This window comes from Pteropus medius, unplaced genomic scaffold (assembly GCF_902729225.1).
Source record: "Pteropus medius unplaced genomic scaffold, Ma_sr-lr_union100, whole genome shotgun sequence".
In the NCBI taxonomy this organism is placed as follows: Eukaryota; Metazoa; Chordata; class Mammalia; order Chiroptera; family Pteropodidae; genus Pteropus; species Pteropus medius.
In genome coordinates, this window is record NW_024345601.1 from 2,989,634 (window position 1) to 3,015,002 (window position 25,369).

General features: G+C 39.1%; 1 protein-coding gene across 10 annotated transcripts in view; it reads right to left on the reverse strand.

The window, feature by feature from the left end:
• The window catches only part of RIN2 (Ras and Rab interactor 2), a 168,794-nt gene that overhangs the window by 118,459 nt on the left and 24,966 nt on the right, over positions 1 to 25,369 (reverse strand). The gene's annotated exons all lie outside the window — the stretch shown is intronic.

Sequence of the window (25,369 nt, forward strand, 5' to 3'; positions counted from 1 at the left end):
CCCATGTTCAAATGCTCCCTAAATAACGGACATTATTAGGGAATGAGAGGAGCCAAAGAAATAAGAAAGTGGTACAAAAGTCTCATGTTAGAGATGACAGGAGCTCTCTTGAATTTGACTTATGTGTCAACACTCAATAAAAAATACTTTAACATACATAACTTAAGGGTTTAAGATTTTACATCTGTGAGCTCCTAGAAAGAAAAGACATCTGTTGATCAACTGCTTTGGACAAGCCCAGGACAATGAGGTGCCCATGAGAGGAGCTTATGAAACCTGCACAGAAAAGGCTCTGTTGGGCCCCAGGGAATAGAACTGTACTGATTCATCTTGGATGAAGATGCTCTCCCAGCAATTCAGGGTGTGACTGGACATGTAAAGGCATCTTCTTAATTATAGAAGTACAAGGGCATGGTAACTTAGCTCTGGAAAGAACCTATGATTGGGCTGTGTTGAGTTATAAAACATTCCTATAAACTGTGGGGAATGTCTCTCTATGGAAAGAAAATGGTGATGTGTATTTCCATATTGAAAACAAAACAGAAAGTGATTCTTTGTTTCAATTCGTGTCTCCCCAGACTTTGCCTACTTATTGTCACACTGGAGAAACTCAGGCACCATGTGAAGGACAAACAACAAACCCTAGACTCTTTTCTAAGCAAGCACTGATAAGCTTGACCACTCTCTTACCAGGGCTTGGCACCAGGGGGAGAGCCATGGGAACAGGAGCCATGAAACCTGGACTCAGCCGGTTCCACTGGTAACATATCATGTGACCTTGGACCAGGCATGTTCTCTCTAAGTTTGAATTGCTTTGTTTAGGAAATTTGAGGTTGAAATTGTTGGTATTAAAATATTTGCATATTATTCTCTTGATTATAGAAATAATACATGTTCATTGTAATAATACATGATTCATCCGGAGGATGAATGGGAATGGAAGGGACCTGCTGACCATATTATAGCAGAAGTAGGGAGTGGCAGGAGAATGGGAATGCAGAGGCACAAGAAAAGGCCTAGGAGAGAAGCCAGAGGTAAAGGCTGAACTAGATCCTTCAGGAAGCTAGAAAGAGAAGAGAGAACAGGCCTTTCTCCAGTTAAACAATTCTTTTAGGATACAGCAGACGCCCAGCAGTTCGAGTGGCTATTGGTAGAGGAAAAGCATTAGGCCAGGAGCCAGGAGACATGTCTGGCTCCATGACAGAACTGGTTTTGTGACTTTGGGTGGGGGACTGAACCTCTTGAGTTTCCATTTCCTCATCTGTAAAATGCAGACAATAGTTCCTACTTCAAAGTGTGTCTGGGACGGTACAACGAGTCCAGCTCATGAAAGCAGAAGGCAAGCTCCAAAGCGTGTACATGTTATTCTCACCACCACAAGAAAGGAGGTCCCTCCCCACCTTTGCCTTTATTTTATTTCCTTCCCAAGTACTTAGGCAATTGTATACCAACAAAAGGAACTCTATGGAGCTTTTCTCACCAGTTATTTTGTTCCTTCTCTGAGAAACCATGTAGTGATTAGGTATAAATTAAAGCAGACCAGGGTGCATCAACGAGGCGGTGAGCATAGGTAAGTGCACAGAATTGGACTTAGGCCCTTCCTACTGAGAAAACAATCTCATTCAACAGTTCCTGCGGGAATCCTGCTCTTAATAAACAGGTCAGTCCACTCATGTACAGAATAGAAGTGATCACAGAGGCCTAACAGGCCCACCAAGCTGATCAGCTTGTGTTGTCTGGTCACTGGATAGGGGTTACAGAAACTAGAGGAGGAGGTTTGGGTGAGGTCTCTAGGGAGCCAGTGTATGGGGTTGGGGTGCCACCCTAGCATCAGCTCAGAGGTGCATCCCACACTGAAGAAATAAACACTGGAGTGTGAGTGTGCCAAGAGCAGCTGGGTTACCCAATCTCCAAGTCACAAGCAGTACTAAACCTGTCTGCAATGGATATATCCAAGCCATCACTTTAGATTTTATCATGTTTAGGAGTGTGATTTGTTCCCAGACATTGGGGAAAGATACCTGAATGGAAAGAGCCAGCTCTAGGCCCCAGGATGATGCCCAACAGGGAAGGGAGTGGCTATAACCTCAGTCCTCCCAAAGTGCTGTGAAATTCCTCTGCCCTTCACAGCCATCCACACCACCGTCATCTTCTTCCAATGCTAAATTGCCCATTAGATGCATTCCCTCCCTCAGTGCTTATTTATTTATTTAATATTTTTCCCAAACAGAAATCCTTTTCATCTGCTAATCATCACAAAAAAATTTTTTTTTACAAACAGGATAGACATAGTGACATTCTCCATACTGTTCTCCCCTATAATTCTACTTCTCCTATCCCTTCACTATTGAAAGTTTTAAATATATCTTTCCAGAATAATCTTTCCCCTTAATTTGGGGGTCAATGTGAAATATACACACAGGTCTTAAGTGGATAGCTCTATGAATTTTTACACATGTCTACCTCTAGACCAAGATTTTAAAATTTCCTTCTTTCAGAAGCCTCTAGCTTGCCCAATCCCAGACAACCCTACCGAAGAGAACCATTATCCCGACATCTACCCTTATAGTTTAGTTTTGCCTGTTTGAACTTCATGTAAATGGAGCCATATGGCATGTACTCTTTGGTGCCAACTTTCCTTTTCTTTCCTTTCTCATCTCCTACTTTATTTCTCATCCCTCTCATCCTCCCTCCCTCTCTTCCTTGCCTGCCTGCCAGCCTGCCTTCCTATGTACACTCACTCTTTCTCCTTTCTTCTTTTTTCTTTTTTACATAAACTTATTTAAAGAAGCAGACATTACATTTTATATTAGTCCACCCTGCTTTGCAGGATCCTTAACATATAATTCTTTTTTTCCTCTCTCCCTCTCTCAAGTTTTTTCCTTTTAATTTTCTCCCCAGTATACCTGCAAGCTCTTTCAGAACTCAGGGCTCCTCTAGACAGGTAGAGTTTGAGAGTAGCCCCAGATTCCTGGCACTAATATGGAGCATGCGCCTCTTCTCTGTGGAACGTAAGGACGTGGAAACTGAAATAAACAAATAGCAAGCTCCGCTCCCCACTGAATTTCAAAATATGCCTGTTGGCTACAGATATATGATCTCATCAGAAACTATGCAGGCCAGAAGGCAATGAATGGGATAACACATTCAAAGTGATGAAAGAAAAATACTGTCAACCAAAATTTCTATATCCAGCAAAACTATCTTTAAAGAATGAAGGAGAAAGAATTTCCAGATAAACTAAAGCTGAGAAAATCCATTGTTAACAGAGATGTCCTACAATAAATACTAAGGGGGTCTTCAAGCTGAAATGAAAAAAACACTAGACAGTAACATGAATCCACATGAAGAATCAAAGAGTAAAGGTAACAACATAGAAAAATATAAAGAACAGTATAAATATATTTTTTGTTCGAAACACTTTTTTCCCCTCCTATCTGATTTAAAAGACAAGTGCAAAAAGCAATATAGTTGACTCTTGAACAACGTATATAATTAGGGGCGCAGAACCTCTATGCAGTTGAAATTGAAAATTTCAGCTATCCCTCAGTATCTGCGGGGGTTGGTTCGAGGACCTCCCCTTTCCTCTCTCCCCCGGCCCTGCCCACTGTGGATACCACTTTGAATAATGGGTAGAAAAATTAGATAGACTTGTATTCAGATTTGTAAAGAACTTGCATAACTCTTACAACAATAAAAAGACAAATAACCCGATTTAAAAATGGAAAGAATATCTGAATAATCATTTCTCCAAAGAAGACACGAATGGTTATTTAGAGCATAAAAAGATATTCACTATCATTAGTCATTAGAAAAATGCAAATCAATTCCACAATGAGATATCATTTCACACATACTAGGATGCTATAATCAAAAAGAGGAATGATAACAGGTTAAGTGTAGATGACTATGAAGAAATTGGAACCCTCATACACTGCTGGTGGGATTGTAAAATGGTGCAACTGCTAACCAGTCTGGCAATTCCTCAGAGTTAAACACTGAGTTAGTTACCCGATGATCTATCAAATCCACTCCTACGAATATACTCAAGAGAAATGAAACTCTGTACATGAATGTTTATACTAGCATTATTCACAATAAGCAAAAGTGGAACTAACTCAAATGGCCATCAATTGATGAGTGGACAAAAATAATGTGGTATAGCCACAATGAAATATTATTTGGCTATTAAAAAAATGAAGTACTGATATATGCTACAACATGAATGAACCCTGAAAATATTATGCTAAGCTAAAGCAGACACAAAAGATCATATATTGTACGATTCCATTTATACAAAAACAGTAAATCCATAGAGAAAGGTAGTACATTAATGGTTGCTAGCAGCTGGCAGAAAGGAGGAATGGGGAGTGACTGCTAATGATTATGGGGTTTCTTTTTGGGGTGATGGAAATGTTCCATAATTAGGTAGCGGTGATGGTTGCAAAACTTTGTATATAAACTGAAAACTCCTGAATTTTATGCTTTGAAAGAACAAATTTTATGGCATGTAGATCATATAATTTTTAAAAAGTAAAAAAAAAAAAGCAATGGTCTTATTAAAGTCACTATTAAGCTTGATTAGGAACATTAGTTAAACTCGATTGAGTAAATTATTAGTAACCATAGCATCTATTTCTCCAGGGAACAGCTCTATTCTTTAAGATACAGAGCAAATGCACACTCAACTCATGCTATCTTAATCCTACAGAGTGTGGTAAAACTAATCTTAAATTGACAATGTAGAATTTGTTTAAAGTTAAAAGGTAACTAACAAAAATTACTTTGTATTAAAAGAATAAAATAGTGTCTCAATGGGAGAAGAAGTGATTTCATTTTTAAGCTAAAATCTCTGAAGATTTTTTGATTAAAAAAAAAAAAAAACTGATTTTTATAAAGTGACTGTTTCGGCCTGCTGAATAAAGTCTTTCTCTTTCTTTTCCCCTCCACTCAATATATGTTTCTGGTATATTACAGAATTAAATAAATAAATTTTATATATATATATATATATAACTTATATATATATATATATAATCTCATCTCTGGATAAGAAAGATCATTCTCAGTACACACCTTTTCCAAAAAAAAAGAGAATAGGAAAAGATTGATAAATTTAATTATATTAAAAACTCAAAGTATCTGTACATCAACACACACCACATGGGATTTCAGAATTTTTTGTTGATTTATTTGAATTAATTATAAGTTCAGTATATTATCTTTTGTCAAATTCCTAGCACATATTAAATCATTTTATTTTCCATTTTTCTCTAAGGTAGTTCAATTATCTTTGAACTTAATGCCTCATGTTTATTAAGTTAAATTAATTCTCAAGTATTTCTTTTGCTGATCTTATATATAAAGGCTTTGGACTCAGAGCTGAGTTCAAACCGCAAGCTCTTTAATTTACCCTCTATGCACATGTGTATGTGTGCTTTGTGTGTATGTGTGTGTATGCAGGCACATGTAGTTTAAGTTCAGTGTTTCTTAACCTCTCTGAGGCTCAATTTCTACATTGTAAAATGAGAACAAATAAAGTTTTAAGGGAAGTGTCTATATATGACATGTTACAACATGTGGTAGCAATAACAATAGTGGGTGGCCATAATGACAGTCAATGTCTTCCAATTCCTCAAAAATGAATATCTATTGTTTGCAGAGTTGTAAGACTAATATATTATTGTTTTTTTAATGATATGGTTTATATATCTTAAAGTTGCATAAAAATAAAATTTCTTTGAGGAAATTGTTAGGTTCAGCAAAATTACAAGATGTTACCTATGACACAAAAATCAATTTCATTATTTTATCTTACTGACATCATAGAAACTCGCTGTACTTCCCCATTATAATAGCTATAAAAATTAAATACATAGAATTATGTAATCTAATAAATATAAGAACCATTCAAAATTATATAACCCTAATGGAAAAAAATGAAGAAAGATTTAAATAAATGGAGAGACACATCATGGTCTCCTTGTTGCAGGCTAGAAACACTACAGATGAAAGTACTTCTTAATTTAATATAGAGATTTAATGTAATGCCAATTAAAATACCCACATATCTGTGAGAAATAAAGTTAAATTGAATTAGTTGAGTTTTTCCAAAGATCAACCTGGTAACATATAACAATAATCATAAATCTCTTCATACTCTATTTTTTAAATTGCTGATTTTGGAGTTAAAGATAAATTCTTTTAGTTTTGGTGTGATGCTATAATGAGGAAATAAATGTCTATGAATTCACTATAATTTTAATTAACTGAAATAGGAACTTACCTGGAAGAAATTCCAGGTGGGGGTGGAGAGGGATCTATTAGGCTCAGTGTCATCATTGTGAGGCATTAAATGCATTCATTCCTTAACCCACTTTGCCCAGTAGACCTCAAGATGGACTGTAAAGGACTATGACATCATGGGATGACGTTAACAGGATGATGGAATCACAGGAACAGTCATTCCTGAACATGCTTGGCAGAGCTTAGATCTTCCTATGGGTGTGCACGATGAGGGGACTTGTCTGTCGCCCTAAAGAGCCAGCCAGCCTGACCATGTGTCAAAGTAATGAATGCAGCCTGGCTGGTTCCTAGCACAGTGCCCAAGCATATAGCAGTGATCTGCAGGGCCCAATCATAGCTTCTGTCACCATGGGGGGCCACGCAGGAAGCTTCTGTCACCATGGGGGGGCACACAGAAAAGCACCGGGGCCAGTCAGAAGGCAAAGGGAAAAGTAAAACTGTGGGCAAGAGCTTTTATTGTGGTTTCCTTGGGGAAGTAGCAGGTAAGGCAAGGTAAGCAAGCTTAGGATTGGCTAGCTTGAATAAATTCAGGGGCCTCTGGGGCCTAGGGCCAGTCCCTAGTAGTCTGATGTCTGGCCGTGGTGTGATCAGGGCAGGTGGATAGTGGCCTAGAGTGTGAGAGCCCATAGAGGAGGTGGTGGGGGTGTGGGCTCTGGATTCAGTGGTCTGTATTCACTCTCACTAGGCTGTTTACTATCTCTAGGATATTGCCATGTCTAGGGCAGCCCTTCCAAGGTCAGTAAGGCTCCAGATGTCAAAGCAACAGAAAATACAAGACATAGTTAACACGCTGGCCCAAAACCTGAAGAAACTTATTGCATGACCAAGTCTAACCACCAAGGGCATCCAAGTGGGTTAGGCAGCTTACTTTCAGATGGTGTCTCACTGATCATAAGTCCTAACTCTGCATCAGATTTCTGCATCTTTTAAGCAAGACTCCCCATGAAAGCCTGGCCTTCCCCTCAAAACCTGACACGCTGCACTTGTATCTTTCATTAAGTTCAGGCCCCAAATGAACCACACTGCCACGTGAAAGCTGAATATAACCTCCAGCGTTGCTTTTCTTTGTCCATTTGTTTTTTAAAGGGGCAGGTCTTTTAAATACCAGCTCCCTTGGTAGAAATGTCAAGAGCAAGACCCTGAAGCAGACTCAAGGGGGCAGGGAGCATCCAGCTCTGCCTTCAGCAGATGTGTGATGTGGGTGTACATAATAATACCTACTGATAATGTTGTTAAGTGGATTAAATGAGATGAGGTGTGCCAAGGCTATTAATATGAGTTGTCATTATTATTAATTATGACCCCTAGGTCCTGCCTATCCAACTCATATCAGTCAAAATCTGCCTCAGTTTCCTAACCTGCAAAATGGAGATCATATTACTGCTCATAGGACAGTAGTGTGTTAGTCCAGGTCCTCTGAGATGTAGACACCAAGACAGGATCAAAGATTGTATTAGGGAAAGGCTTGTGATGAGAGAAAGGAAGGGAGCCTGAAGAGGCTGGGAGAGCCTTTAGGCTGAGATGCAGGTCCTGCCCCTGTGAAGGAGAGAGGAACAGAAGGAAGACCATGGTGTCGTCTGAGGAAATTGAGAAGACACCAGGAGTCATGGAGGCAGCAATGTCATTGCTGTGTCTTTTAGAAATGGACCTGCCTTAATACCCCTGCCAGGCTCAGTCGCTGGCTGGGAAATTTGGTGATGGATTCCACAGCCCAACAGCTAGACCCTCAGTCAATCTTGCCCCCTTTAGCTGGAAGTCTTTGAGGCATATTCTCATGGCAGCATTAAGTGTAAAGATAAAATGTATCAAAACATATGAAACCCTTGGAACATGGTCGGGCACATGGTAAGCAGTGTGTAAGTATGTCATTATTATTAGTAGTAGTAGTAGTATTAATTGCCTAAAATATTTGTGCAAAACCAATAAACACATTTTAAAAGTGATGTCAAGGATGATACGATACAAACTACTATTATTTAACTTTCTGGATTTGTTTTCTCTACTATAACAAACTTGTAGAATAAAGCACTTACATTTCTTTATCCTCCCTGAAACATCCACTGTATATACATGCTCATAGTACATGCTCAATAAATGTTTGTTGACTAAATGATGAATTCAGCATATCAGGGAAATTATATGCATATGATCTTCAGTACTAGACAGACTTAAATTTATCCTGAAAATGAATTCATAAAAGGTTTCCAGTTTGCCCTTTCTGGGAAGATTATACCTAATTATTTTTCCAATATTTTATAACAAACATTTCAAACAGAGTAAAATAGATTTTTTTCAATGAATATCCATATACTCATCACCTAGATTCTATCATTAACATTTTATAATACTTGTTTAATTATATAATTATCCATCTATCAACTCTCTATGCATCTACATCTTTGATGCATTTCAAAGAAAACTGCAGACATCTGTACTTTTCCCTAAATACTTCACTATCTATATCATTAATTTGAGTTTAACTTTTTTCCATTTTTTTTTTTAATGTAAAATTTATACTGAGTTTTCAAATGAATGCAACCACTTCCAAGCACGAGGATGTTGCCTGGTTGCAAATAGTTGGCAGCTGCACATCTCTAAGGGGAGTTTAATGTCCTCGATGGGTGCAGCATTTGCTGGGGCATCTGTTCAGACGCTTTTTGCAGATGCTAATTATTGCAGGTTGGGGACTCTAGGAAGCAGACTCTGAGACAGAAGTTAGTGTGCAGGTTTATTAAGAGTACCTATGGGACCAATGACTATGGGATTGAGGGCAATGACGCAGTAGTGGCAGAGAAAAAAAGTGGAGTTGGGGTGCAGGTGTGGCCAACCCCACGGGGAGCTAAAATGGTGTTCGGAGTTGTCCTGAATTGGACAGAGATGGCTGGGCTTTTGTACCATCACAGCCATCAGTCACTGGTTGTGGGTCCCCCTGGGAATGATCATGATCTTGGACTAGGCAGCTCTCTGTAGCTGAAGCACCCCTAAAGGAGCTGACATTGAAAGCTGCCTGTGGTCGGCACACCCAGCACATGGGGAATAAGGGAATAAGTCTCTCCTTGAAGGAAGTCTGATGGCCCATCACAATGTCCACCACACTGATGACACTTCACTCATTTTAGAGACACATCATGTGGCAACAGCGCACGCTTAATTCCACATCAATAGGAAATCTCAGCCAAACGATGTTTAGGGTTCTAGAGACTGAATTAGTGGTCTAGAGGTGGCTGTGATACATACTTGCTTGTATGTTATAGCCGGTAGGAAATGACATTGCAAAGGGCTGGGATTTACGGCTCATTGCTACATTAGTCGGGTATTTCTCGTGTGACAGGAGGGCTCTAACCTCAAGGCGTAGGTGGTCCTCACCAAACTAGGAAAGAATGACACATGAGAGAGGAGCAAAGAAAGGATTCCAGGGGCATGCCATACAAGTAAAAAATGATTTGAGACCTGGCATAAAAGTTCATGAACCGCTAACTTGGATTCAGAGATCTTATTAAAATAAGATGTGGCACTAGCTAAAGAAATCAGTGCTCACAAATCTTATAGTCATCAGGATTGGCCTTGGCTGAAAATCAACTTGATCTCATCAAAATGGTATTTTTAAAGTGAAAATTTAATCTGTGGTCTGAATGCTTGTATCACCCCAAATTCCTATGTTGAAATTTAATGCCTGAGGTGATATTAGGAGATGGGGCCTTAGATGTGATTAGATCATGAGGGTGGAACCCTCATAAATGGGATTAGTGTCCTTATAAAAGAGACTTCAGAGACTGCCCCAGTCCTTTCCATCATGTGGGAAACAACATAATTCTGTGACTAGGAAGAGGCCTCACCTGGCCATGCTGGCTCCCTGATCTTGGACTTGTCCAACCTCCAGAACATTGAGAAGTTACTTTCTCTTGTTTATAATAACTGTGGTATTTTGTTACAGCAGCCTACTTCTTGATCCATCCCAAGATGCTGAAAACTCTGTTCCTTAACATCTCTTCCGCATAAATCGGCTAGAGTCAATTCAATTGTATGCATCTAAAAGCCCTGCCCAGTGCACTTCCTATCACCCACAACAGTGGCTTTTGGACTTTTTAAGCCATAGCACACTCTCATAAAACACAATATTCTGCAGAAATCCGACATATAAAGTAGATTATAAATGGAGATGTACTTATATATTTTGATCTTCTTGTCCTCCTCGTTCTAGAACTCTAGGGTTCCAATGAACTCACCTGTAGGAGAAAGTACAACCTCCTCAGCAAGGTTATTACAGAGGGTTCTTCATACACTGGACCTGACCTACTTTGTTCTGCTTCACCTCCTACCATGCCTCCTGTTCTAATGCCTACCTAATTAATTTCCGTTTGTATGCACACTCTATGACTTTGGGACTCCATAACCATACCTCTACTTATCCCTCTCCCTAGGATGTCTGTCATGACTCTATCTGCCAGGAAAATGCCCACGCTCTCTTCAAGACCCAGATTGAGTATAACCTCTACAAACCTCTCACCAAAGCCTCTTCACGACTCATGACTGATATTTTCAGTAGCCCTTAGCATTCATGAGCCTATCATTTTCAGATGTAACTATTTTCTAGTGATGACACCAGGTAATCTATAATTTTGCTGAGGCACAAGTCTGAATCATGAATAAATCAAGGTTGGGGAATTGTCCTCGCTTCTCCCTTCCTTCAATCCATAATATCCATCAGGGCTTCGCAATGGCCAAACCTGGCAAGAATCCAGTTAGCAAAAGAAGCCTAAGGAAATAGATCTAGTTGTGTCAGTCCAATTGCAATACAAAACAGAGTGAGGAAAAAGCAAAAACAGATCCAGGGATAGTGGAAGAAATGATCAGCTCAATAGGAAATTCATAGAAGTCAGTGAGACCTCAAGGAATGGGACTTGTGATTACAATATGACAAAGGGAGGACACATTTCAAGTTCCATTAAAAAAATGAATAGAGTTTTTTGTTGGTTTTTTGAGAGGCAGTAAGCTGTCTGTAAGTCAAGAACAAATTATGTATCTATATATGATGGCAAATAATGGAGATGAGTGCTACTATCATAACAGGATGACCACAGCCACTGTCAAATGTCAGAAATGAGTGATTCATTCTGATACACAAATCAGGAAGAAAGATAAAAGACAGAATTAATGGGGGAGTCAACTGTCCACACACATTCTCACAGTACCATTGTGATAAAAACTGTATTTGACACACCCTTGATCTAACTTGCTGACAGATACAGCCCTCAGAAGATTGAGAAAGCAATGGGAGGAGTACCTATTCTTGGTGGACTTCCAGTTAACAAGAAGGAAGTGATGGGAGAAGTGGATGTGGTGAGCAATGTGAGAGAAAATGCTCACGTCATCTTTATTTTCGTGACCAATGAAAATAAGAAACCTGGTCTGGCTGAGAATTTTGTGATTTATGAGCAGAGATTTCAACAAATTTAAAGTGAGTTGGAGTCTATAAAATATGTCTTCCTCATCAAGTAGTATTGGAAGTTCTTGAAAATGAGGTCTGACACCACAAACATTGGTAGGTAAACAGGTAAGAAAGAGAAGAATTACAACAAGCTGATGTGTTTGAATAGACAGTTTTGCAGTGAACTCACAGCATCTCTCTCTCTCTCTCTCTCTCTCTCTCGCTCTCGCTCTCGCTCTCTCTCTCTCATACACACACAGACACACACACACAATTAGTGCAAATCAGTGAGCACTAATTGTGACTGGAAGGATGAACATCATTAGCAGAGCCATTATCAGTGCTTTAAATTAGTATAATACCTGTCCTGCACCATTTCTACTCTGAAAGACTCTCGGAAAGCTCAAACATCTGAGCCACCTAGAAATTAAATACACTTGTGTCAATCTCAAGGAACACAGAATGGACTTTATAGGCCCGAAGGTTCTGGAGACCTTCAGGGTAGTCTGAAAACATCTTTCAAAAACTTGGAGAGGAATGAGCCAGCTTTAATCCTGGCTCTCACTTTTCCAGTCCTCTCTTTGCCAACCAATGCACTGAGGATGAATGATACTTGGCACACAATTCATGCAAACATTCTTCTATTTAACAAACATGACTGAGCATCTACTATATAGCAGGCAATACGAGATAATAGACATATTAAAATGTCTCTCTCTGCACCCAGAAACTTACAAGATCACTGCTAAAATTAAGATTTGTGACCAATGCAATAGGAACAGAAAATAAAAAGTGTAACTTCTTCTGAGGGAGTCAAGCTTGGAAGGATGAGTAGGCAGCAGGGGATTACAGACAAATAAGAGCATGAGAAATGCCAGAAAAAGTGAGGAGTAAGTGCTTTGGAGAAGCCATAAGTCCAATAAAGCTCACTATTGATAAAGCCCCAACTATTCTGTAGAAAGGAAATTGAGGCTGGACAGGAGAGATCAGATCATCTGTAGAACATGCAAACAAGTTTAGATTTGACCCTATAGATGATGACAGGCATCACTGAACACTTCTGAGTAGGAAAGTGACATCGTGAATGACCAACAAGGTTTGCAGAGGAGGTTATAATACATGTGTGAAATGAATCTAAAGGATGGAACATGTATGTGAGATTTATTTAGCAGGTACAGGATTTATTTAGGAGGTAGGAGGAGGAAAAGGTTTCATCCTCAGGAAACTTGGAAGATGGTACAATTCACCAAAATATGACATCTAGAAAGAGAGCATGTATAGTGGGAGAAACAAAATAGCTGAACTTCAGACCAGGTGAGTTTGAGGAATGTGTGGGTCATCAAAGTAGAGATGACTAAGAGCAAGTTGGATATATGTGTGTGGCGCTCAGGCACGCAGGCAGTGGGGGAGATACAAGGTTAGAGTAGGCAGGATTGCCAATGAATGAAAAGAATGAAATAAATGGTGAAAAGCCAGTGAACTCCTCTAAATGAGCAGCCTCAGTGTCACCTGCAGCATTGGCTGGGGGCCAGCTCACAAGAGCCAATTGTTAAATATTTGCGCATTTTGAAAGCTGGTTGTTAAATCCTTGGTGGCTTGGTGAAAATATTTAAATCGCATGGAAATCAGCAAACTTTCTATAAATGAATGAGGCCTGCTTTCTCTACACCCTACTCCCAAACTTGAGAACTTGTTATAAATGCAAATTCTCAGGCTACTCTAGATCTATTAAGTCAGAACTTGGGGAAGTTTCCACAAGCTCTGCAGAAGATTCAGATGCCCAGGAAAGTTTGAGAATGTGCACTCTAAACACAGGGTCCACATGGGCCTAGAAAGCCCAGCCTGGCCTGGGACTCAATAAAAATGAGTCTGAGGCTAGGCTGGCTGAGAGAAACCCATGGCCTGCACTTGGGGTGTGTGGGGGATGGGAGTGGAATTCCAGACCACAGGACCCAGAAACAAACTGCTGATAAGTGGTCAACATCTCTCTAAATCTGTGATAGGACTAACATGCCCAGTCCCCTCACCCACTCTTCCAAAATCTTCTAAAAGTATTTATATGTCTGTGTTTCAAAGGGATTTGGGGAAGAAAGTGATCATTTCAGAATCTTTAGTGCATTACTTTGCTTTTTGGTGCTGAGGGGGAGCAGAGTTTGCCACCCCAAAATATGCCTTTTGTGGATATTAATTGTTTTAAGCTGGTTATTTTTAAGGAAAAGACTCAGGAAGAACCTTTGACTTTCCCTCGAACTGCCTAAAAGAATTTAAATACAGGAAGGGAGATATCTTCACAGACACCTATAGTTTAATATGAACAATGTGACAGGGAGGAACCTAGTTAGGTCCTTTTGATCAAAGTCCTCTCTGTGACCCATTGTTAAAGATGGCCCAGCAAAGGTTTATTTACCAAACATTTGCTTTTCCATCTCCATGTGATTTGCCTACCTTCCCTTTGAAGTCCCAAAGCACAACCTCCCTCTCTTTAAGTCAAGAAGACAGCATATAGACTACAATTCATCCTCTGGGTCCCCAAGTTCTTGCAAACTCCCGTATATACGTGCATAATTAAATTTGGTTATTTTCTCCTGTTAATCTGTCTCATGTCAATTTGATTATTAAACCAGCCAAAAGAACTAAGAGAGAAAAGAAAGGCAATTTTCCTCTCTCCTATAGGGACAAGTTAAAACTTTAAAATCTTACTAAGAAAGGCTGGGACAAAGTCAGCTGAAACAGGCACTTGCTTATTTACCATTAAAAAGATCTTACTTGGAATCAGGCTTTGTTTTTTGATTGCACCTTACAAATAATCATAACATTGGCCAGCTGATCTTACTAGTCTTTACGACCCTATCAGGATACAAGGCTAAAACCAATGAAATTAGCAGTGAAAACCAGTGTTGATGTGAAATTGCAACAAATTGCCTGGAGTTCTAAGGGCACATTTTAAGCTGTGTTAGCCTTTTGAATTTAATGAGATTCATATAATGTCATTGTTTTGTTATATTAGAAAGGACGCCAAACAAGAAATTTTAAGTTTGCAACTGAATTTGTATTTTCATTTATGTGACCTTGGAGAAACCATGAAAACTCTTTCATTGCCTATAAAAATGAAAAGTGGGAACGAGGTGTTGTGGATGAAAAAGGGGCTACTTACTAAACCTGACAAAAGCTCAAGGGAGGCCTGCATGGCCGGACTTACAAACTCAGAGACCGAAAGTAACCATGTAGGTCTGAACATAAAAATTTTTTAACTAAAAGCGGGTCATAGCAGATAGTCACATCCTAGGCCTGTAGCTTTCTTGAAGTAACCACACACAAACTTCATTTCTTTAATAGTTTTTTCTCTGATTCAAGTTGGTTTTGCCCAGATAATGGCATTGTGATTCGCTTGCTTTTTCCAATGCCCGCTCCTCTTTCTCTGTATGCCTGCTCCGTTAATCATTAAGCCTTAGAATATGAGATTACCTGAGCCTCAGGTCTATAATTATGAGGGCAATAGGTTTCAGCTGGACTTTAGATCAAGGCTAACATCTCGGCTTTAGATATGTTTCAGCCCCAGGCCCATTGGGGCAGAACAACAACCCTACCAGTCAAGGAACCAGGTCAAGGGACCAGACAGGATGGTGCCATGGCTGATTCCAGAACTGAATACAATGATCAATTACCTTATCCTCCTCTAACGTCCAATCAGTAGCACCTGACCCCCAACTCTCTTAGTTTCCATGACTACTGATTTTTCTCTGTGTAATCTGTACTCCCTAGACACCCAGGAGCCAGGCCTTTGAGCATAGCTTGCCTGTACCTCCAGACTTGCAACTCCCTAATAAATGTTACTTTCTTTGCTGCAAAACCTGCACATACCTCTTCTTTGGCTTAGATGGGCACAGGCGACAGACCCCTTTTTTGGTCTGATAACACTGACAAAGGCCAATCTTTACCTTGCATGAACCTGTCTATTCTCTTTTTTCATCTAAGATAACATACCTTTAAAATGTCAGAATAATATTCTTTTCCAGACCCCTCAAGGCACAGCCACCAGCACCAGAACAACAGAACCCCTCATTGTTATCTTGTTGCCCACAGCTCTATGTGCTGTAAATGTTAATTATAACTATCCTATACCCAAAAATGCAAAGAAGTATGTTTCTGCTTTGCCTTTTTATCCAATCTCTGAGATTTCCCTCCTTTGCTTTCTCCTGCCCCCTTAATCTACCACCAATGGATTTCATGTAACCACCCCTCTTACATCTCCTCCTTTGATTCTAATGTGTAAAATAAGCTGCAAAACTGCCATTCTCCAGAGCATTTTCTCAGTCGATTGAGATTCTGCTTCTGGTAACTGTCATCAGTTTGGCTCAAATAAACTCATAAAAATTCTCTCTTTGGCCATTTCTCATGTCAACAGTGTCATCATTTCTGGCCACTTATAGCTAGCCAAATGTTTTCGTGTTCAAAATTAAAATATATTTTTGGTCATTAAGTAATATTATTGTAAAAATGAAAACAACACAAAAGTATATGAACAAAAAGTCTCTTTCTGCTATAGACTGAAAATTTGTATCACCACCTCCCTCCCAAATTCATATAAGGAAGTCCTAACCCCCAATGTGATGGTATCTGGAAAAGGGACCTTCGGGGGGCAGGGGGGGGCAATTAAATTCAGATGAGGTCATGAGGTTGAGGCCCTTATAATGGGATTAGTGTCCTCATAAGAAAAAGCATCAGAGAATTTGCTTGTTCTCTTTCTCCACCAGTGAGGGCACAGCTGAAAATGGGATGTGTGCGAGGCCAGGAAGAGGGCCTTCACCAGGACCTAAATATGCTGGCACCCTGATCTTGGACTTCCAGCCTTCAGAACAGTGAGAAAATAAATTTCTGTTGTTTAAGCAACCCAGTTGATGGTATTTTATTATGGGAGTCCGAGTTGAGTAAGACGCCTCCTAACTCTTTCCCACCTACAGACAAATTCCATTAATCCTTAAAAATGTGTCCTGGAATGTATGTGTATGCCCACATACATATATTGCACATAAACACACACACACAGTTTTACATAAATGGATCATACTACACATACAGTCCTATGATATGTATTTAACATTTTATAATATAGTATGGACATCTGTTCATGTTAACACAAATATATCCACCTCATCTCTTTCACATTCCTTTGAAAAGCACACCATAATACATTTAACCAACTGGTGAACATTTAGGTCGCTTTAGATTTTTACTATTTTTGATATTTTAAACAATGTTGCAACCTTTGTTCACACTTCTTTTAATCCATGTCCAATTAGTCCTCTAAATTAAGCTCTATAAAATGGCTAAAATACAATAAATAAAATAATAGAGAACAAACATTGTTTGAATCCCATTGAAATAAACTCCTCTTCCTCATAGTGACACCCAGGAGAGACAAGATAATTAAAACTAAACACTCCAAGAGAATAGGAACTGAAACAAAATGACTTTATGAAAATCAGTTTCTCAGAGTTCCCCTAAATTGGTTATTTGTTGGTGGAGGGGACTGGTCACATATCCAGTACCTCAAATTGTAGATGTCATCCATGAGAAATAGCTAGTAAGACTATTCACTTTCTTTCTAATTTAAAGCTCATCAAAAGCACCTTTTGAAAAAGTAGTGTATTTTCTTTGCTGTACGAATTCCAAAGCAGCAAGGAGTATTCCAGTTTCCCCCGGGCACTAGCTCCCAGAGTAGATCAATATCTTGGCACTGTGGTTTACACAGGAGCAAGCTGTGAATCCAATTAGGAGAAACAGCCTAAGGCCTGGGCATCCCTTTTTGGTTGACTGATTTCTGGGCTTGTAAAGGTTTCTGGGCAATGTTTAGGTTAGCTAGTTATCCGTGATATTAGAAACAAATATGACCTTCTAGACTTGTCATATACATCACAGCGTCTCAGAATGCAACTAGCACTGACTGGGAGAAAGCTGAGAGGTCACTGAGTGTGTGGATGACAGATATCAGGCATTCCCTCGCTCCCTGACATTGAAGGCATTGATAATCTGGCTATTTCCCAAAGGAGTACTCAAAATCCTTTCCAATACAGCACTGCAGACCTCCAGCAGAGCTGGCCTTAATCTAATTCCCTGAAGAAAGTGAAGAAAGTGAGTCCTGAAGGCTCAATTACCTATCCAAGGTCTCACTGCTGGCCAGGATCAGAGCTGAGTTAGAATGTGGCTTTTCCTGATTTCCCCAACAGCATGCTGACACCTCCATTCTAATTCCAAGTAGGAAAGTTATGTCCAGTATTCCCCAGGGCTTCCAAATGATCAACAGGACAGTTAAGGACAGAAAAATCCAGATAAGAGCTCCATTGTCTCAATGAGACAGAGCTAGCAAACCTTTTCACTGCCAAGGTTAAGGAGTTATATTTTGTCGTTGTTCTTGTTTCTGGGACCCAGTTCTGATTGCAGGTCAACCATGTCCAACTCTTACCCAGCGTTCATTGTTTTGTGTTTGTATTTCTAACTAAACTCCCCATGCTAAAAGACTCATAAGAATCCTAAGGCCTAGCAAGGTAAAAATAGTTCTCCAATGCCAGCCAGGGCTCAGAAAAGAATGAGATCTTCTGACACCTTGTTCAGCCTGTCTAACTGGTTGAACATTTGTCCCTGCTCTTCAACTACTTTAATTCCTTAAACTTGAAGAGGCTTTACTCTAAATAGGAAAATTAGAGTTCCCCTGATTGCAGAGATAGCAGCCATAGGTTAGGTGATATCAAAGGAAGGTAAGATTGAATCTAAACCCAGGGGATAGGTGGTCACAAGCTGTGTAGCAGTGATGATAAATCAAGTTGAAACCTAGCTACAATAATTGATATGATTAAGGTCTGACTTTAGAAATGTCTTTATGAGTCTGGCCTATGGGGAAAAAAATCCCTTGGCTTGAAATTTTCTGAAATTAGACCCAAGTGGGTTAGATTAAAACATGTTTGAGATAAATGAGTGCCAAGTTTTTCAAAACTGCATCAATATATGAAGATTCGACCCACCCACAAGTATTATGCATGTGCCACCAGTAAGGGGCTATAATCAACTCATTTGTTTCCTGAGAGCAGAAGTGTACCTGAAAAGCTTCTTAAGCAAATGAGATACTCATCTTCTTTAATATCCAATTTGCCTGTATGTTATATTGTAAAGATTAATCATGGACTGCGGCAAACCCCCAAACTGCCTTAATACTTCTTCAAAGGAAGATACTACAGCAACTTTCATCTTCCTCTGAAGGAAGTAGTTGAAGCCGGTGCTGACCATGGGCATGCAAGGTGCCTTGCTTGGTCATGACTAATAAACTTCCCAGAGGATTCTGTGGTGTAGCAAGCTCCGGAGGAAGTAGACAACAATGAATCACAGTGCTCGGGAGTGGAAAATGCAACGTGGTTCACATTAACTGAAAGAAAAGGTTGAGGGAGAATAAACAACTAAAAATTGAAAACACACACAGACACACACACACGCACATACACACACACACGCACACACATGCCCTCACGCATTAGTAAATATCACACTGAGCACGTCAGAGTAACTTCTGCTTTTTCAAAATCCAAAGAAGAAAAAATAAGGCAAATTTTCAAAAAAAAAAAAAGCCTAATAACTCTATGGCAAAATCGAACTGCTATAATACATAATGTAATTGCATAAAAAGAAATGAATCATTTTTAGTAAAGTTGGTATTTGTTATAAGAAGAAAAGCCAACATATTATTTTTCACTCAATCTCAAATAGTCTTTTAGATACCTTCTTCAACTTGTGTTGCATACTATCAACTTAAAAATGTTAACTTTTGCTTGAAGTACACTTTATCTTTGTAGGGAAAAATGCTTGCCTCATCATAAGCTCTCTCAAGTAGCATCATTTCATTTCTCAATAATAACATACCCAGGAAAGAAAGGGAATGAAAGTTGGGATCCATAGAATCCAATCAACAACCAAGTAAAAATTAAACAAGGAGACAAAAAACAAGCCTTAAAGCTATTGGGATCGGTCATTTCAAACAATGGAAATCACTGGGAAAAAAAAGTAGAGACGTAGAACTTAAAGAAGCAATTCATTATCCATGTGGACACAAATTGTGAATTTGTGTTAAATGGATAAATATAAATTTGAATTGGTTAGTTACAAGAAAACATGACCAAATTTACAAAACATCAAATGAAGTCAATATTTGGATAGAATTTGGTTTATTCCAGCACTCGATTGGCCAAGTGGACTTTAATATCATTTTCAGACCAGAAAATGTGACTTTACAGTGTGGGGCAGGAAGGTTTTGGGTTGTGTGATCACGCTAGTGGTTATAAGCTGTTATAATCTGTGGCGATGTTTGGAAATAAAATGTCACCTTTTTTGGAAAGTGGCACCGATCTGACAAGGCAGAGTCAGATGTGTAGAAGCCCCGTGGAGTCGGGGAGAGCAGAGAGAAGGAAGGTGAAAGTGGGCAATGAGACCACCAGCCCACATACATATACCAGAGACATCAGTTCCAGGGAGCTGAGCCCCAAAGCAAATAGTCTGGGTCAGGCCTTAAAATGTTTTATTTTTGTCTGAATTTTCCAATGTGGATTCTTCTTGGGCTGAGCTAACCAAATTACTGAAAGCTCCGCTTTATGTTTTGTTGTGTGAACTCCCAGACACCCATGTGCACTCCCATTTGCCAGTAAGAACCAAGCCAAACAAAACAATGTCAGAAACAGCATTATGGTCTCCAATGTTTTGGACCCTGGATCTTGCAGTTAACGCTACCATTTTCTATTCTGACTTATAAAGTTTACAGTTTATCAGGATTTGAAGAGGTTTGTCATCATTTCAAATTATCCATTGGGAAAACATTTTATAAATTTTTAAAAAAGTTTTCTGTAATTTACTTATCTTATATTTCCAAATATGATAATTCCTAAAATGTACAGGAACCAAACTCCAGGTAATAAAGATTATGTATTATATTCCTGTTGATTTTTCAAAAACATTTTGGTTATAACATAAAAATATTTTTGGTTATATTATGATACAAGTATGTATACATTCAAATCTAATGTTTGTGGTAAATTTGGAATACTTTTTTATTACAAAAGCAATATATTTTGTTATAGAAATATTAGAAAGTAAATTACTAAAATAAAAATTTTAAAACTATAAGTTTATTTGTTAATCATCTGTTGTACATCATTCCAAAATTTTTATGAACCCATCTATCTCTACTTTATTGTGTTTTATTTCTTTTGTAAAGCTTATAAAAGAAATTATAACCTGACATATAGTGTATTTACCTGCTTAATTATTTATTGTCTATTTCTCCCACTAGGGGAAAGCACTTTGCCATTTTTGTCTGGTGCTAACACCCCCAGCCTCACACAGCATCTGACGCACATTAAGAATTCACAAAGATTTAATAAATGAATAAAAGAATAGTTGGTACTCACTAAATATTTGAAAAACTGAAAGCCAATAAGTACAAGCCAACCTGAGTCAGGGAGATGGCAAGCGGACTGGAACATCTTTCTTTACACCTAAGTGTTCTTTACTCCATCAGCTATTGGCTAAATTAGTTTACTTTCTGCTTGAACTCAGAGTAAATTTAGCTATAGGCATATATTCAGTTCACTTTTCATTATGCGAGACATTGTAGAAGTAGTAGATTTGATGGGAAGTGAGAGGTAACTCCACAAATGGATTGATCATGCCCTAATTGGGGTCAATGTGGAGTAGGCAAGAGAGGGAAAGTCCATTGTGGAACACACGTGTGCCTGTGCTCATGCTGCAAGCATGATGATTAAATAGCCATGCTCCTTCCTCTGCTCTCAAGGTCTTCCCCTGCACTGTCAGGCAGATACATAGCAACTGCCTCTTGCCCATACCCAAAGGGAAAAGGCTGAGGAAGCTAAGTAACTTCTGCAGTAACTAAAGAAAGGAAGATAATATAAGCCCTTTTGTATTTTTCTTTATCCAACATCTGGACATTTTTTATTCACCAATTTTCCATTCACAGAGAAAAAGTGGTCAAGGAAGTATGTCTTGATCTAATAAAGACCCATTGTGTCATTACCAGACAATGATTCTTTCTGGCAAAAGATTTAAAATCTGATCTTGCCATTCCCTTTAATTCTTTTAGTGAGATGTCCACACTATGAAACAATTCCTGAATATGCTATTCTGATGGGGCAACAGGGGAGAGACAGGAGTGAGATTTTTTTTTTTTTATTTCTTTGGAAATAATTTTGAACTTACAGAAAAAAATTACAACAGTCTCTTACTAGTCAATAAGAAGACAAGCAACCCAATACAAAAATGAGAAAAGATTTGAACAGACATTTCATCAAAGAAGGTATAAGAAATTGAAAATAAGCATATGAAAAGATGCTGAACATCATGAGTCATTAGGAAATGCTAAACCCACAAGAAGATGCCACTACATTTCTATCAGAATGACTAATATCAAAAAGACTGGCAATGCCAACTGTTGATGAAGATGTGGAGTCATCGGATCTCTCATACCTTGCTAATGAGAATTCAGTAAAACAGTACAGTCTCTTTGGAAAAAAGTTTGGCAATTTCTTAAAGAACTAAACATACACTTAACAATATGACCCAGGAATTTCACTCATAAATACCTACCCAAAAGAAATGAAAATATATGTCCACATAAAGACTTGTAAGTGGGCTTTCATAGCAGCATTACTCATAATATATAACCTCAAATTCAAATGTCTATCAACTGTAAAATGCATAAACAAAAAGTGATATATCCAGACAATGAAATACTATTCCACAGTGAAAAGTGAATAAACTATCAACATATGCTACAACATGGGCGACTTTAATAATATCATGCTAAATGAAAGTAGTCAGATACAAAAGATCACATATTATATGACTCATATTTACATGGAATTTCTAGAAAACTATAAATTTACTATAACACTCATATTTGTACAAATGGGTGAATTTTATAAAATGTAAATTATATCCTAATAAAACTTTTATACATGAGAGCATATTCTAGATATTGTTCTTTACTGTACTTTCTACTTAAAGTTATAACTTGAAGAGAGTTTCAGATCAGCATAGTAGCTCTTCTTCTTTTGTTAGTGGTTGTATAATGTGTCAGTGTATGGCTGTGCCAAATTTAAATAAATTAATAGCCATGCAAAAAATACAATAACAACAACAACAACAACAACAACAACAAAAACGCTCTTCTTTCCCCATTTAGTCCAAAGGCCTTGGAGATACTTAGCTTCTGCTATGCTCGGATTTAAAAGCTATAAATTCTCTCCTTCCATTCCTCAAAATCCCTAGAGCACCCTGTTAGCAGATGCTAATGGTGCCTTACCCATGTCCCCTCAGCACCCGCCATTCCCATACATGTCAAGGGTTTCCCACTGCAATTACCCATGGCTCTTCTTCTGAAGACTGGAATGGCAGGAGCATATCTGACTCACTCATGGGTAGACAAGAAGACCAAGGAGTTACTGACCCTTGGAATGGCACTCACCAATGATAGATGGGAGCTGGAGGATAAATACTCTAGCATCCTCACTCCTTGAGTGAAGCAACTCTGAGATGAGGTCCCCAGCAGGAGTGAGCCCCAGGTGCCCACAGTGGTAATCTGCTCATTAACGCAATTGCTTTACCATCCCTGTCTCACTTCCCCACTCCTCTGCCATTTTTCCTAGAATTATCTACCAAATAAATTACTTACCTCTGAATCGTTGTTTCAGGGTTTGCTTTGGGAGGGACCCCAAAATAAACTGCAATCAAGAAGTGACACATATTGATTGGCTCATACATCTGGTACTTTCTGCTTGTTCATTTAAATCCTTGTGCATTTAAAAGATGGCAACAAGCCACTAAGTCCACAGGCAATTAACAGTACTAAAAGGCATATGATTTCCTTAATGAGTTAATTAGAATGCTCCACTGAGCCAAATAAAGTGCCATTGTTAAGATGCTAGCATCAAGGTCTGTGTTCACTTGCTGCTTGCTTGGCCAAAGCATGGACACAGTATAAATAACTTACAAGTGTTTGGAAAGATGTATAGTCATTCAGGGCTTAGGTTTCTTCCACAGACCTTCTTTACAGGGCCAAGAACACAACAGTCAAAGTACCCTTAGCATATGCTTCATGACTTATAACTCACAAAAAGCATAAAAACTGCAAGTCTTTTCCACGCTAACTTGGAAAAGTCCTATAAATTTATGGCTGCAAATTCTAACCAACAGAAAAGCTTTGCCTCTTTTCCTTCCAGCTAAATTGTATTCATGCCAGATGAGAGAGCCAAGGTACTGAGAGATGCAAAGAAATGACATTTTAAATTCGAAGCCTTCTAAAATGCAGGAAGATATACACATCAATATAATCGACAATTTATTCATCCCCCTGCTGCTACTCCTGCTGCTCTTACTTCACTCTGACGAGCGTGGATACCAAGTCTAACCATTTTAGGCAGCTGCCAAGGTGGTAACAAGTTGTCACTGCGGAAGGAACAAGCTCGACAATTCCAGACACTTCATGAGTGCACGGTGAACAAAGCCATGGTACACAGTAAGGCAACAATCCCTAGCTAAGATCTGAGATGACGAAGAGGTTTTGGGAACCCGATGGTGTGCAGCTTTTCATAACCATGTCATCTCCCATTAACAACAAATTAGAATATCACTAAGGAGTTGAAATTTTGCCCAAAGTGATAACTAACACTGGCACTGGTAAAGGCTTTTAAATTTCACATTATATTAGCCTAATTTGGCAGAAGGCAGAGGAGGAAGCACAGCAGAGTGCCTTTTTGATCCTAAGCCAAGGCTAAAAGCAGAAACTTTCCCAGTAAAGACAGAATACGCCTTTCTGTCTCTTGACTTGGTTTGGCTGTGTGACTCAATTTGGTCAATGAAATAACTCAAAAGTGCCAGTTAATAAGCTTCTCAGGTTTCTTCTACCTGCACCCCTGTGCCTCTGTCATGGTCATGAGAAGAACTTCCCTTGGGTAGCTACTGCTCGCAAGCCTGAACTTAGAATGTTCTTTGGCGAAGCAGGCCTGATCCTAGACCTCAGAGAGAAGCCAAGCCTCACTGGACCTACACAGGAAGCAGAATCACTTAGCTGAGCCCAGCCTGGATTAGCCACACCCCCACATGCGTTATTCCAGCCCAGATCAGACAAAGCCTAGTCATGCAATGTTTAGTTATGTGAGCTAAATAAATGTTTATTATTAATTTTCCCACTGAGTTTGGGGCGGTGTGATGCACAGTAAGAACTGATGCAGAGAACAGAGGGAAAGTACAAGGAGCCATGGGGAAGAATGTACAATAGGTTTTCCCGCTTTCCCTCCCTGGACAAATGAGTGGCAACATATAGGACATAATTATGAAGTTAAAAACTGCTTTAAAAAGGTTCCTATGATTTCTCTAAAAATACTCCAGCTTCTATGTCCCTTAGTGGGACAATTCCAGGATGTATGCTACGCAGTCTGTCACAGACCCCCGAGTGGGATTGAGCTCTGGTTGTCCACAGTGGTTACCTGCTTATGGTCACAACCTGTATGACCTGTCCTCCTTCCCGGTCCCACCCCCTCAACTCCTTCACTGTGCTTCTAGGAATCGCTGCTCATCTAAATA